The sequence below is a fragment of the Petaurus breviceps genome, unplaced genomic scaffold (genome assembly GCF_028583685.1).
Source record: "Petaurus breviceps papuanus isolate PSGF00001 unplaced genomic scaffold, PetGlider_PUasm1.0 688, whole genome shotgun sequence".
NCBI lineage: Eukaryota > Metazoa > Chordata > Mammalia > Diprotodontia > Petauridae > Petaurus > Petaurus breviceps.
Window position 1 is genome coordinate 5,702,052 of NW_027186457.1, and position 15,182 is coordinate 5,717,233.

The 15,182-nt window shown below is 40.1% G+C and overlaps 1 protein-coding gene across 2 annotated transcripts in view; it reads right to left on the reverse strand.

Moving 5' to 3' along the window:
- SERPINE2 (serpin family E member 2) overlaps positions 1 to 12,065 on the reverse strand; it is an 81,104-nt gene extending 69,039 nt beyond the window's left edge. The window contains exon 1 of one of the 2 annotated variants that reach the window (XM_069104534.1): positions 11,730 to 12,065. The gene's annotated coding sequence lies outside the window, so the exon portion shown is untranslated. Of the gene's footprint in view, positions 1 to 11,459; positions 11,614 to 11,729 lie in introns of those variants that run through there. The other variant, XM_069104535.1, reaches the window with a different exon arrangement.
- Positions 12,066 to 15,182: the final 3,117 nt, after the last annotated feature.

Consider the following 15,182-nt stretch of genomic DNA (forward strand, 5'->3'; position numbering starts at 1 on the left):
ACACCAAACCCCTTCCTATTTTCTTCTCCTTTTGTTATATTGTCATAAATATGCAAACTTCTGTAAGGACTGTGAACTCTTTAGGTTCCACATGCATGTTCATTTCTCTTGTAATAAACCTGGTTTTCACATAAGTCTTGTGACACTGTGATTGCCTTATGACACAGACTAACCTCATTTCTCTGATAACATTCTATTATAATAATTATATTATTACATTTTAATATATAATATTATATTAATATATCATATATTAACAATATAATAACATAATATATAATAATAATATTATAATAATTAGTTCATTTAAATCAAAGGTTATCCATATATCTGTTTACTTATCTATATTTTTATATAAATGTAACATTATCCCCTGGGCCTCTTTGTGAGGGAAACAAAAATTCAGTTTGCTTCAAACATTTGGGTAATGAAATTGCAGATTATGTTGTGTCTCATGTTAGACACAGGGAGGAGAAAATGAGGAACAAGATGACCTTTTTTTGGGACTCCCCTCAGCCTAGATCTTCCTTTCCATGCTAACTGTAGAACTAAGGACATCCCTTTACATGTCCTTTCTCTGCCACAGTTTAATCCTACATCTGCTCCATACCTGCTCCAACCTCTGGAATCTAGCAGTTTAGAATCTCTTTTTCCACAATTCTGAGGCATTTTCCCCTTTTTGTAAAAGTATTTAGATCATAAATCACACAATGAGTCTCTCATGTGATGGCTTTGATTGATTCAAAGAGGTGTACAGGCCCTGTTCACAATGAGATCTAATTGATTCAATTTAAAAAAAAAGGAGTTTGTACCTAGTCAATGTACCAGAGATAGAAAGGAATGGTTTTGACCTTACACTTATACTTTTTTTTTTGACAGGCTGGTACAATTAATCAGGGGAGTGATACAGACGCACTTTGCCTAGACTTTTACTGAAGGATTTAACAAAGTTTCTTCTGATATTATATGAAAGATGTAGGCTAAACAACATGATAATCTACATCATATCATTTAAATTATTAAACTGGGAGAAATCTCCCTCCCCAATTCAGAAAAGTAATCATGTTCAACATCATCTCTGAGGATGCTCCATGGAGTGTTTTATGCTATTTTAATTAATTAATTAAAGGCACAGATGGCATGCTTGTCAAATTGGTAGGTGGCAAATCTGGAAAGGATAGGTAACAAACTGGAAAAGAAAGTGAGGGTCCAAAGAAATCCTGACATGGACTAGAGGTGTAGAACACGACATAAATTTTTCAGAGAAGTCAATGTGTGCTTTTGTTTTGTGCCAATACACTTGTTTTTATAAAAGAGGTATTTTGGGGGGAAGGGAACAATAAGGGATAGTCATGAGAGAATAACACTGATACAAAACCAACAAAACCAAAAGGATGAAAAGAAAGAAAAGATCATATATATATAGAAGAGAGAAGAAAGTTCAGAAGGGAACACAGTGATAGAACTGCTATGTTAAATCTGAAGTACATCCCCAAAAATCCCAACCATAAACTTTATGTAGTAGAGATTCATGGCTGCATATACAATTCTCTCTTTCTTGTTCTTTGAATAGTGAAATGCTGATGTTTGTCAAATTAATAATAAAAAGGAATTTTAAAAAATCCTGATAGGACAAAACACTGGGTTGAATCAGGTAAAATTGAAATTTAACAGGGATAAATTAAAGTAATATATTTCACCACTATAAGATGGAATAAGTATGGTTAGGAACAGTTCATCTAAAAAGAACCTGGGGACTTTAGTGGACTGAAAACTCAAAAAGAATCAGTGTGAAATTAGCCGCAAAATGAAACAGTAATACGATCACATTAAACTTAAATTAAAAGAAAAACCACATTAACATTTTTAAAAAAGGAAGAGGATACAGGACTAGAGAAGTCAGAGCCCCTCTGAATTCTAACCTGGCTGAATCACTTCTGGAACACCAGGTGCTACATTTTAGAAAGAACAATTGATTATTGAGAGAACATACAACATAGAGTCACTAGAATGATGAAGGGCCTAGAAATATAAAGATAAGATGAAGCAACCAGAGATGAATAACTTGAAGAAGAAAAGGCTGGGGGTGGAAGGACCAATGAGGGCACAGAGTAGCTGTCTTGAGGATTCTAAAAAGCTGTCACGTGAAAGGGGAACTTGACTCCAGAGGACAGAACAAGACTCTATGGGTAGGAATTACAAAGAAACAAAATGAGATTTCATGTGAGGAAAAGCTTGCTAACAATCTGAGCCACCCAAAAGTAGAATGTGCTGCCTAGGGAGGTAATGGGTTCCTCCTTTCAGTAAAAGGTCTTCAACCAAAGAGGGGATGACTACTCCTTGGGAATAATGTAGACAAAATTCTTGTTGAGGCCGAAGTTAAATGAGGTGGATTCCAAAGAAATTTCCAAGTCTGAGATTTTGTGATTCCAACATATCAAGGGGAAACTTCTATAGAGCATTTATTGAAACACATAGCCAAGGACGGCACTGAATAAGAAGGCTTGGAAGGATTGTCATCTGTACCAAGGTAGGGAATAATGGCTACAAAGAGATTGTGAATCCATAGAGATAGTGAGAAAGCATGCCACTCCACAGGTGCATAAAACATTCTTTCACCCTTTCAAATGCCTTGTTCATTTCTGAAGTGTGTTGTGTTATTCTGTGTTATAAACACCCACCCCCAATCACAGCCCATGAAAACTCTGCATAAAAAGAGAAGTGACAGCTTTTTTCTATAGATATGTAAAAAATGATCCCCTGATATGAGTTTTGAAAAGAAAAAAAAGTTTCCATGCTTGGCATATCCTCCAAGCAAAAAATCCCACAGGTTGGCAAAGTATGAGCGACATCAATTTATGCTGAAACAAAAGTGTTTTCTTAAATCAACAATTAAACACATTAACATTTAAAAATTGCTGCCTTTTCAAATAACTGACATTCTCTCTTTTTTTTTTAAGGCAAGCACTGAGAGGAAAATAGACAATTTAAAAAGCTTAAAATGATTAATTAGTAACAAATTACTGACCAGTCTAAGTTTGTAATTATGGAGGCAACTAGGTGGCAGCAGGCAAGAGCACTATACTTAAGGAGTAGGATATTTACTATCTGTTTGACTCTGGGCAAGTCACTTCCCATCTTTCAGCCTCAGTTTTCCTCATCTGTAAAATGAAGAATATTATTATTATTATTAAATAACAGATATTTCATAGGGGTGTTGTGAAAATAATTTGACAGCATTTTACAAACTTTAATGCACTATATGATAGCACTAAATGTTATATTCATTGGTAGTATTAATATTTTTTTAAAAAGGAAAAAAGGAGTAAGGATGTGGAATGTTCTAGATCAAATTTTTAAAACTGGATATGAGATTTATTGAAGAGAGTTGCTTGAACTCCAGGATAAAACTATGGAATGTTTAAATTTGTTGTTGAGACCTGTCATTTGAAATAACTACCAGTGGGCTGGTGGATAATATTAGTGAGACCTGTGTATTCAAAGAAGGCCCCCAAAGACATCTGAGTACTACAGACGGATGGGACTTTTACTCCCCTGCTGGGCTAATCGGCTCAACAGCAAAAATCACTGAACATCTAAGCCAACATAATCTGCTAGGAGAAAAACAATGTTACTTTCATAAGAAGTCTGACTTTCCTAATGTTTTAGAGTTCTTTGACAAGGTAAATAAGCATGTGGATTAAGAAGAATGTGGATATAACATACTGACTTTCAGAAAATACTTTATAAAGTTCCTCATTAAAGGTTATTCTACAAAACTGAGTTACCATGGGATTACAGGTAATATTTAGTCATGGATAAGGAGTTGTGTTGGAGACAAAGGGAAAGATGCCCAAGTCTGTGAATGAGGAAGTGTTCAAAGGAAAGGAATTCACCAGAGATTGGTCTCAGGATGATTTTTACAAATAAGGATTGGTTAAAGGAACTGGGAGTATATAGCTCAGAGGAGAGAAAGCTTTAATAAACTTTTTAAAAGGATTTTCATGTAGGAGAAAAAGCAGACATATTGTGTAGCTCCAATGGACAAAAGTAAAAAGTTTTGTAAAGAATTTGCAATGTGAGGAGGCAGATGCTACTCTTATACTCACTTTAAAGGTTAAAAAAAAACTGAGGCAGACTGACGTGATGTGACTTATAGAGGGTCACACAGCTACTAAGGATCTAAGCTTGCATTTGAACTCAGTTCTTCCTGACTTCAAGCCTAGTGCTCTGTCCACTGTACCATCTAACTGTCTCAATGAATAAAAATTACAGAGACAGATTTTGGCTAAAATATAAAAAGTAAGTACTACTTAACAATTAGAGCTGTTCAAAAGATAGGCTGGGCTGCTTCATAGTGAGTTTCCTAATCACTAGTTATTCAAGAAAGTTTTCAAAGTGAGAACCTGGAAAGATTTTAGCTTCAAAAGGCCAAGGTCTCTCTCATTGCATCCTGGGTCATCTCCAGTTGTCCTTTTCTATATCTGGCTACTGGACCCAGATGGCTCTGGAGGAGGAAGTGAGGCTGGTGACTTTGCACAGCCCTCCCTCACTCAAATCCAATTCAATTCTAAGTCATGATGTCATCTTCCTGATGTCACAGTCCTGTTTGTGAATGAAGGACAAACCACAACTATACACACATACAAGACTGTTGATCAATCAATGATTATTAAGTTACTAATTTGTTCCAGGCATCTTAAAAGGTGTTGTGGATACAAAAGGCAAAAGCTATGTAGACTTTGCCCTCAAGGAGCTTATCGTCTATCAGTAGAAAATAATATATACATATAGAGGTAAATACAAGATTTTGGTGGGAAGGGCACCAGCATGTGGTAGAGGATGGAGAAGAAATCAAGAAAGACTTCATGGAAAAGGTGGTGTATTCAGAGAGTCTTAAATGAAAGTAGATAGTCTAAGAGGTAGTGGTAATGAGCAAATGCATTCTAGGGATAGGCAAAACTAGTACAAAAGCATGGAGAGAGGAAATGGAATTCCTAGGACATTGTAGAAAGAATGTAATGCATTATATGGGGGCTAGACCAAATGACCCCTGAGATTCCTCACAACTCTAAAGAGCTATGATTTGAAATTACTTGGAAGATAAGAGAGTATAGAGCTATCTTTGGACTAATAGCTAGCTTGAAGGGACCTGGAAGCAGGGGTCCTTAACTTTTGTGTGTCACAGACCCCTTTCGCAGCCTAGATCCTTTGGATACTATGGATCCTTTTTCAGAAAAAAAAATTTTTAAATACATAAAAAATATACATAAGATCATGAAGGAAACCCTTCATTATATGGGAATTATATAGTATTATATAGGAATACAGTTGTCAAAATATTTTTTTAAAAAAGTTCACAGACCCAAGGTTGAGAACCACTGACAATTTAGAAGTTGTTCAGTCCAATTCATCCACTTTACAAATGAGAAAACTGAGTTCCAGAGAGGTAGAGACTTGCTCAGAGACACATAGATGGGAAAGGGAAAGAGCTCGGTCTTGAAATGCCAAACTGCTGTGAACATACGGATCTCATGAGACATTAAGAGTGTGGCTAAAAGATGATGGACAAAGGTAGACAGAGAAATGTATTTCAGGAAAATTATCCAAGTCATTTCCACAAAAATTCCATCCTGATACCTCATTGATACATGGAAGTGACCCTGGGTTCTCAAAGGCTATGTTAACAAAGTGCAAGTTCCCAGAGGCTCTACTAAGTTAAAACAGTTTCTATGATACCTGCAATGGACTGTGTCTGCTGCATAAGGACCATGCTCAATGAGAAAGGAGAATCATATCACTAGCAGTTTGGCTATGGGAACCCCCATCAAAATGGCAGAATTGGAAAGGCTCTTGGACACCAGCTAGAGTTAGTGTGTTACACTAGAAAAACCCCTGTATTTGGAGACAAACAAACTGTATTTAAATATTCCCTACCTATGTGACCCTAAGCAAATAGTTTCTCTGGGCCTTGTTTCCTCATTTGTAAAATGAGAGGGCTGGACTAGATTTTCTAAGGTCTTTTCTATTAAACCTATGATTCTATATAACTCTACCAGTATATGATAAAGAATCCTGACTGCACACTTAAAAATAAAGGACTTCAAAGGAGATATTAAATATGTGTTGGAAAAGAGACCCACAAGTCACAAAATTTTAGAGCTGGAGAAAACCTCAGGGATCACACAGACCAGAGGTTCTTAATCTTTTTCATATAACTGACCCCTTTTGGTAGTCTGGTGAAACCTATGGACCCCTTCTCAGGATAAGGCTTTTTTTTTTTTTAAATCATAATTGAAGGAAATGCTAAATTTCAGGTAGAGGTGAGTGAAAATAAAGATGTAATTGTTTTCCCACCTGAGTTCATGGACTCCTCAGTGGTTCATAGAACCCAAGTTATGAACATCTAATTTAGATGAAGAAACAGTGTCTGTTTTTTAAGCTGTGGTGTCTAGAATTGAACACAGCACTCTTAGATTTGGATCTTACCCAAAGTTAAACAGCCTATTTTATGGTAAACTCAGAATTAGAACTTCCCCTTAGGCTTGGGGAAGGGGAAATGACTGTTATTTTTTAATGTTTTAGGGGACCAGGCCAACAAAATGCTGGTCAACGTCAAGAACAAAACAGAAAGTTATCTCTTACCCTTATACACATTTCAACATTTCAAAGATCTGTGATTTCATCAGCGCGAGTTAGAAGCCATTCAAGAGTTGTCCTAAAGCCAACCTGATAAGGAGTCTCTCTCTGCCTTAGCTACTCTCAGCTTCCTGAACAACAGGCTCACTGTCCATTCCTGGACAAGTACTCAATCTTTCCAGGTTGGTGGCACCTTTCAGAGCCTGGGCTCTGCAGAATGAGTCTTTAAGAATCCAGGGTCACCTTCATACCACAATGGTGTGTGGAAGGACTTCAGTGGATGTACAAGTACCTGTCGAAAAAGGCATGTGAAATACAGAGTATTATTCTGAACCATGAACCTCAGAATGACACAGACTGCATGCAGCCTGAGAAGATCCATTAAAATGATCAAAGGAATGAAAGAGCTTTTAAAGGCTAAAACTAGGCATCATCATTGGCAAAGGCTGAGGGGGGGATATGATCAAAGGTTATAAAATTATGCTATATATTAAGAGGATGTGGGATTCTGTTCAGAACAAAGAGCACCCCTTGAAGCTGGAAAGGCCATAGAAGGAAGTGATATTTTATAACAGTCAGTAAATTGATGAAATTATTACTACCCCCCAAAGGTAATGAAAGGTAAAAATAGTTTAGTCATGGAGCCATCAGACATTAGGCTTACCAGTGACCTTTGACCATCTCATGACCTTAATCTTTCATGTTAAAAATATGGAAACTGAGGCCCAGGGAAGTGAGATGATGCCTCCAAGTTAGCACAGCATGTCACTAAGTAAGCTTACAGTGACAGAGCCAGAATTAGAATACAGATCACCTGATGCCAAGTGCAAAAGAAATTATTAGTTGATAGATGAGCATCAGATGGGGATTTGGGAAGACGTCCTTGATCTCAGGCATCACGCCTACTTCCAAACCATCTCTTCTTAGAGACAGAATCTCTGATCCAATATGACATGTATTACATTCTTAAGACCTAAAAACAACTCACATTTAGAGAACGTTTTGAGATGTACAATTTAAACTTTATTGATGCTTTTTTTCTTCGTAATTCCACTGTCACTACTCATTTCCCATAATAGAGCTCTCCCTAGTAACAAACACTTATAGTCATACAAAATGAAGCGATGCACTGACCATGTCTACAAACATTAGCCTTATTTCACAACTCTAGGCCACCACTTGACATGAGGTATGAGGCAAGCTTCCCCATCAGGCACAAAATGCTTTCTCTACAGCAACCCCACCAAGCATGACAGAGTGAAAAGAACCCTGGACAGGGGGTCAGAGGATCTGGATTCCAATCCTTGCTCTGCCACTTACTAACACTGGACTAATCACTTTAAATCCTCTCTAGGTCTCAATTTCATTAACTGTAAAATGAGATGATTATACTAGATAATTGTTTAAAAGTTTCTTTTAGTTCTGAAACTCACTATCCTCAAGATAATGTCTTTTATAAGAATTATCTCCATTTTACAGAAGAGGAAATTGAGATCTAGAGAAATTAAGCAATTTGTCTAGGGTCACACAGTTAATAGGCATCCAAACACTAGTCTTAAAAGTACTGCCTCTAAGGTAATTTTCTCAGTCCCTTGTCAAATCATAGAATTTCCCAAGCTTAAGAGAGGCACAGGGGTAATCTAGTCCACTCCATGCTGAAAGCAGGTATGCCCTAGACCAGGGGTGTCAAACTCAGGGCTGTAAAACTCGCCCAGAATAAAATGCAATAGGGAAATACTTAACAAAATAAAATAAAACACAACACAAATAATGTTAATTTGTGGTTTTCTAAGTCAGTATGTGGCCACCAGGGATCTGATTTCTGTTTCAGTCAGACACCACTGGACACTACTGTGGCCTAGACAACATTCAGAGAAATGGGCATGTTCAGTCCCTGACTGTCCACCTACAATTCTCACTAACTCCAGAGCTGAAAAATGGTGGGAGTGAGGGAAAAGGGCAGGAAAGTGGTGCACTGTCAGATCCTAAAGTCTGGAAATCCATTCAGTAGATACTCTGCTTCATCCCTACCCACACGCTTGAGAATCATCAATCTGTAGAAAAATTTTGAATGAAGAGGTTTCAAAAACTACTTGGTTTTAGCCATCCATGTAAAATCTTACACTTGGGTTGAAAACAATCAATTCAACAAGTACCAAATGGGGACGGCGTAGTTAGATAGCAATTGATCTGAAAAATACCTGGGAGTTTTGGTAGACCACAAACTCAATATGAATCAGTGTGATAGGGCAATCAAAAAAGCTAATGTGGCCTTCTCTCTACAGAGAACCAGAGATGCTAGGAATCAGGAGTACTGTCTTCAGTTCGGCAGCCAAAGTTTTGAAAGGATGATGAATCGGTAAACTATAGGCCAGAGAGAAAAAGCCAAAAAGAATAGTGAAAGGTCTTTAGCCTATGCTATATGAAGATCAGCTGAATGAACTACGGACTTCTGGTCTGAAAAAAGTAGACCAGGAGAGTAGGAAAGACAATTGCTTTAAGTACTCAAAAGACCAGCTTTGTGGAACAAAGGTTGTCCCTGTTCTTCAGTCCTGTCTTGGGAAAGATACTATTGCACTTTGCCATTTCCTTCTCCAACTCATTTTACAGATGAGGAAACTGAGGCAAAAAGGGTTAAGTGATTTGCCCAGGATTAGATAGATAATAAGTATCTGAAGCCAGATTTGAACTCAGGAAGATGAGTCTTCTTGACTCTTGGCCCGGAGCTCTACTCACTCCCCTACCTACCTGACCAGAAGTAGGATAAGAAGGCAAAATCATGGACTACAGGTAAAAGTTGCAAAGAAGAAAAAAAAAACTTTCTAGTAATTAAAAGAACCAAAAGGAAAAACTGTATTGGTAGCAATAGATTCCCCTTCAGTGAGGGTCTCCAAGCAAAGACTGGAGGGGTTACTAGTTGTGTATGTTGCAGATGGGGTCCTTTTTCCACATGTAGGTTAAACTCAATGGCCACTGAAGTCTTTTCCAACTGTGAACTTCCAGGATAATAAAATCAAGGACATCTCTAGACCCTTCAGTCACCAACATGTACTGTCTCACATTTACAGAAGTCTACACTTTAACAATCACAAGGATTTTTTTTTTGTTACTACAAACGTTGCCAACAACACCTTTAACTAACATGTTCTGTACAGCATCTTAAGGAAGTTAACTATAGAAATTTCAATTATTATTAATTTTTTTAAAACTTAAAATGAAAGAATGATCAAGCAAGGAGCCTCCAGATTATCTTGTCCAACCTCCTCATTTTACACATCAGGGAACTGAGGCCCAGAACTGTGAGGTGACCTGGCCCAAGTCACACAGCTGAGTAGAGGCTACAACTCAGCTCTGCCCTCCAAGCCAGCTTTCTTCCCACTATTGTACTGTGCCTCTTTGCTTTTCCAGTGTTTTGTGTTCAACTTAGACAAAAAAAAATTTTTAAGTGGTGATTTTCATTTTTATTCTATCAAAGCAATTCAGACAAGTAAATAATATTTTGGGGACTGAAAGAGGAAGTCACATCTTTAAGCATCTTTTTACTTGATGCTAAAGGTAATATTCTTCTTTTGAGCTCGAATTACAGCATTAACTACCCATAGCAAGAGACAACAGAATCTAACCCTAACCTTATTGCTTTAAAGAAATCTTGGTGATTATCTTTCTTTGTTGAAGGCAGAACATGCTTGTGACACATTAGTACTTGGGGGTCAGAAGACATGGGACAGAATCTCTGCTTATTCACCTTTCTCAGGAGGCCTTTTCTGATTCCCCCCCCCCCCCCAATTACTCCTGTCTTGCCATCTGAGGTTGTTTTGTGTCTGCTTCCTATATGTCTTGAATATTTTGACTCCACCCCTCCCTCCTTCCAGGAGAAGGGAAAAAAATGTTTCTTTCAATACAGATAAATCACATACAACAAGAACATTTCATAAGCATCTTAGAACATTTGCATGATAAACATATTTAGCAATCCACCCCACAATTCCTATTTTTTAAAACTATGAAGAAAAGAGCTCACCTAGACTTGCCAAAGACACTTACATATATCAATGTCAGACAACAGGGTGACAATAAGGACTTTTTATTTTCCTTCATCAACCTTCTATACAAAGCCTCTCTGAATGGCTAAGCATAACCTTCAAGACAAAAATACCCAACAAGCTGACAGATTTTAGTTTTCCCATACCCTGCCCAAGTAAGGGGTAGAGAGAACAGCAAGCAGTCAACTCATCTGCCAGGTTATGGAGCCAGAGCCCAGTCTTGCCTTTAACCAGTGACTCTCATGCCAGGTTTGGCACCAAGATTCATCATTAGGCCGGCTGGTGTTTCCTGTGGGTGCCCCTCTTGTCTCTACCACTGGCCAGTAATGATTTCAAGTTTCAGAAGTTGGAAGGGGAGAGAAATACTGCCCCCCCAACTTCTTCAGGGACGTGTGTCTTTCCCAGACTCATGCCCTTTACCCTTCTTTCCATGTCCTGCCCCTTGTCGGGTTACATATAGGATGACAATCAGAAACCCAAGGAAGAAGCTACAGGCTTGAACTGCCTTTCTCTCTCATCCTACAGACCCTACAGTTGCGAGGCACACCTGGATGCCACAACTGGCACTGTCTTTCGCTCCCTTTTTCCCCCCTCTCTCCTCCCTGGGTCGTGTTTGTGGTTGCTACAGGGAGGGAGGGGGCGAACCCAGGATACCCCCCAACCCGAGGCAGAGGCATCCAAAAGGCAGCAGAAAGTTCCACCAGCGTCTCAGCGTTGTAGGCGCTGGCAAAAAAAGGGCAAAGGGAAAGGATCTTCCCCACCCACCAAAGCACGCACCCTAAGGGTCTAGAAGAGTTCTTCTGCCCTCCTGGTAATGCAAGCAGTTAAGGACCGCGAGTGGAAAAGCAGCAGCCCTCTGGGCGCACGGAGCCACGGCTACCCTCTCCAGGGCTCTGGGGAGGTCCTCGCCTTCCCCGAGCCCCGGGGAGGGAAGGCAGGATGCAGCTGGGCGCCGTTCCCCGGGGTAGCGCGGCGAGTCCCGGTCCCGTCCCGAGGCACGCAGCCCTCTCCCGTCCCTTCCTTCCGCGGCTCGGAGCCCCCACTCACCGCCTCTCACTCCCGATCACCAGGTACGCCACCAGCGGAGCAGCGGCAGCGGCAGCAGCGGGCGCTGGGTCCTGCGAGGGCGGGGAGAAGACGGAAGAAGAGAAAAAAAGCAGGAGGAGGAGAGAAGTACAAGGAGGAGGAAAGAAAGGGGAAGGAGGAGAAGGGGAAAGGAGGCGGCAGCGGGGAAGGCGCTAGCACCACAAAGCTCCCTTTATAGTCCCGGGCCGCGACTCCGAGAGCTGCTCCTCACAGCCCGGGCTTTATCAAGCAGATGGAGCGGGCGCAGAGCAGACCGTGAGCCCCGTGCAGCCCCCCGCCCCCTTCCTTCCTGCCTCTTCCCCCGCCCCCCCAAAGTCTGCGGGAGCCCTCTCGGACCGCGGCCCCTCCTCCCAGTCCGGCCCCAGCCTCCGCCTCCTCCTCCTTCGCCTCCTCCTCCTACTTCCCCACTCACCGAGCTGCCGCCTCCCCCGCCAAGATTTCGTTGGGGTTGGCACCTACCTCCGAGGGGCAACCCCAAGGCTGGGACAGATCCCAGAGCACGTGGAGTGGGCTGAATAGGGTTCAGTTCCAGGAGAAAGTGAGAGGGTGGGGAGAGAGGGGACGAGAGCGGTCAGTTCCAGGTTTGTCCCTTTGGGACAACTGTGTACCAGCTGGAGGAGGGGGAAGTATTTCTCCCTTTCCTTTCCAAACTTGAAGGCTGCCATACATAGCCTGTGCCCGAAAGCCTATAAAGACCGTAGTAGCCCAGGACCTACCAGCCTACTTGGCCCTGATTGAGGGCTCCTATGACAAAAACCAAGGTCAGGGAGCGTTGGACAAAAATAAAGGGTCTGACTCTGTAACTGTCCACACGGGATCCACCAGGGTTTCCTCTGCCCCCAAAGGACCGGAGTTGATTGTCTACCTAAGAATGGAATCCAGAGTATTTTAGATGGAGGGCAAGCACATGTAGATCCCCTAGATAATCTACCTGAGGAAGGAATGCACAGGTTCTGGGGATCAGTAACAAAGTTCTGTCTCAATCCCCATCAGAATGACCAGGACCTTACGTGTTTACCTTTAATTCCTGAGAAAGAATGGAGTCCCTTTGGATATTCTTTACCAGTGGTTGGGTTTGTCCCTAGACTGGAATAAAAATCTCATCATATCCATAACTACCACTTTCAGAATCAAGCTAAAAGCTTTCTCTCTAAAGAATGTGGATTAAATGTGAATCCACTGACTAATAATTAGGAAATCTTGGGTGATGTCTCCTTTTCAGTCACTAAAGAAATATTTCTTGAGAGCATACAGTGTTCAGGGCACTGTGCTAGGCATGGGGTTCAGAGTGGTGTATAAAGAAGTCTAAGGCATTGCACCTGGCTTTTCAAAGAGCTTCCTTCTAGTTAAGGAAATAACCTGAGAAATAAATGAGGACTGATTCTTCAAGTCACATATAAAATGTCAGTGTCAAGGCTTTATAGTCACATACATGCACATATACATGCGCTCACACAAACATATTTGTCCAGGTCTCTGATTTCATGTGGATAGCACACTCCAGGAGAGGAAGTTACCTTTACCTATGCAGCAATCTGCCTTAGAGAAAAACTAGGGCTTCTGAGATGTCACAAAGTCAGTATGTAAGAAACTGGGTTTGAACCCAGGTTATGTAGATTCCAAGGCCTGCCCTATCTGCCACATCTTGCATACATCTAAAAATGGGTAGAAATAATAGGTAATGCATCTTAAGTGATAAACATATGCCATACAGCTACTAATTCTGTGCTGGACTCCCAAAGATGGACCCATAACTCAGCCTGCTATGTCATAACCTAAAGCTTTTGGACATATTCATGAAAATTTTATATTTTCCTTAAAAATTACCTTTAAGCATAAATCAGACTTGAAAGGATTATATGCATATGACCCCCAAAATAGCATTTTTTCTATTATTTCATTTTAAACAGTTGGTTTTCCCAGATCATTCTTTGTTAGGTATTTTAATTTTAATGGATTGTCACAGAAAATTTAGGGATTGTTACTGTAAAAAAAAGATTCAGAGTAAACAAAAACCTGGGGCCCTTACCTTTTTTTGCCCAGGCTTTTCACTGCTACTGAATACCTTCTCTTTCTCCTGAACTCTATACAAAGGAAGATTTTGAGAAATAGTCAATTCTGAAATCAGGAGGACATGGTAAAAAAAAAAATGCCAGGCTAAATCCCATGACATATTGCTGTCTTTTATTCTCTGTGGATATTATGTGAAAGGTCCAAAGCGTCTCCTCAGAAGGGAATAGTATAAGACAAAGGGCTGTTTTGCAAGTTAGATAGTGCCAGGAATACCAACTCTGCTTCTAACCAAGAGAGCCTTCCTAATGTTAGTTGGTCTGTGCTCCCGGTGCTGGGGAGAAGAGACAGAAATAGGAACCACAAAAAGAGATTTGATGGCATCATTTTTTTTCCTAGCATATAAAGTATAATTATTATATATAGTAATTGAGATATCATAAATTTGTGACCCAGTCTTACCTAGATTTGTGGAAGAAGCTGTTTCTTTCGGGGGGGGGGGTGGTAGTAGTAATAAGTCAAAGCTATTTTTCTTTACTGTCTAGTTCTTCTTTAGAAAAAAAAATTTCTTTTGATGAATTTGTACTTCTATTTGACAATTCCCCACTATCTCTATCTCAGTCTCTTTGGAAAAATCCAAAGGCTTCCTTACTCTCTACATAGAATAAACTTTTTTTTTTCTGATCTCTCTTTACAATTTAATCTTCACTGCCTTGAATTTCATTATTCTATTCATTTGTCCAATCCATCACATTTTTCAGATAGGCTTTAGATTGTTTGTTTGTTCCTCAAAAAAATGTAAGGTTACCTGGAGTTTATCCAGCTCAGTGCAAGGAAGGCTCAGTAGAACTCTAAGCCTGGCTTTGTGTCTGCAAGCCACAGTTGGGAGAAACATAAGAAAAGCCAAAAGAGGAGGAAACAAATGATCCATTTAGACCCATTTCCTCTCTTGGAAGGGATCCCATGCTGAAAGCTTCAGAAGATACAACCCCCCCCCCCCAACCCCCACCTCTACACCAGACCTAAATAGTGTGATCTTGTACCTTAGGAAAAAAATTCTCTTTTGATCTCAACTTGTGATCATGTGAAGTCTTGAAGAATAAGGGGGGACTGCACAGGGGGCAATCAGTAGTGGGAAAAGTTTTGAAATGGGAGTCAAACAGCCTGGATTTGAATCTTGACTCTGCTCGTAAATTAGCTCCGTGACCTTGGACAAGTCACTGATTCTGTGAGCCTCACCTACCTCATCTGGTAAATGAGGGAGTTGGACTAGAGGATCTTAGAGGTTCTATCCACCTATAAATTTATAATCTCTGGTGGTATTGTATTAAGATGACTAGTTTCTGTTCTCATCTGTAATATCTCTTTGCCATTCATAACATAAAAACTAGGTTTTGTGTAATG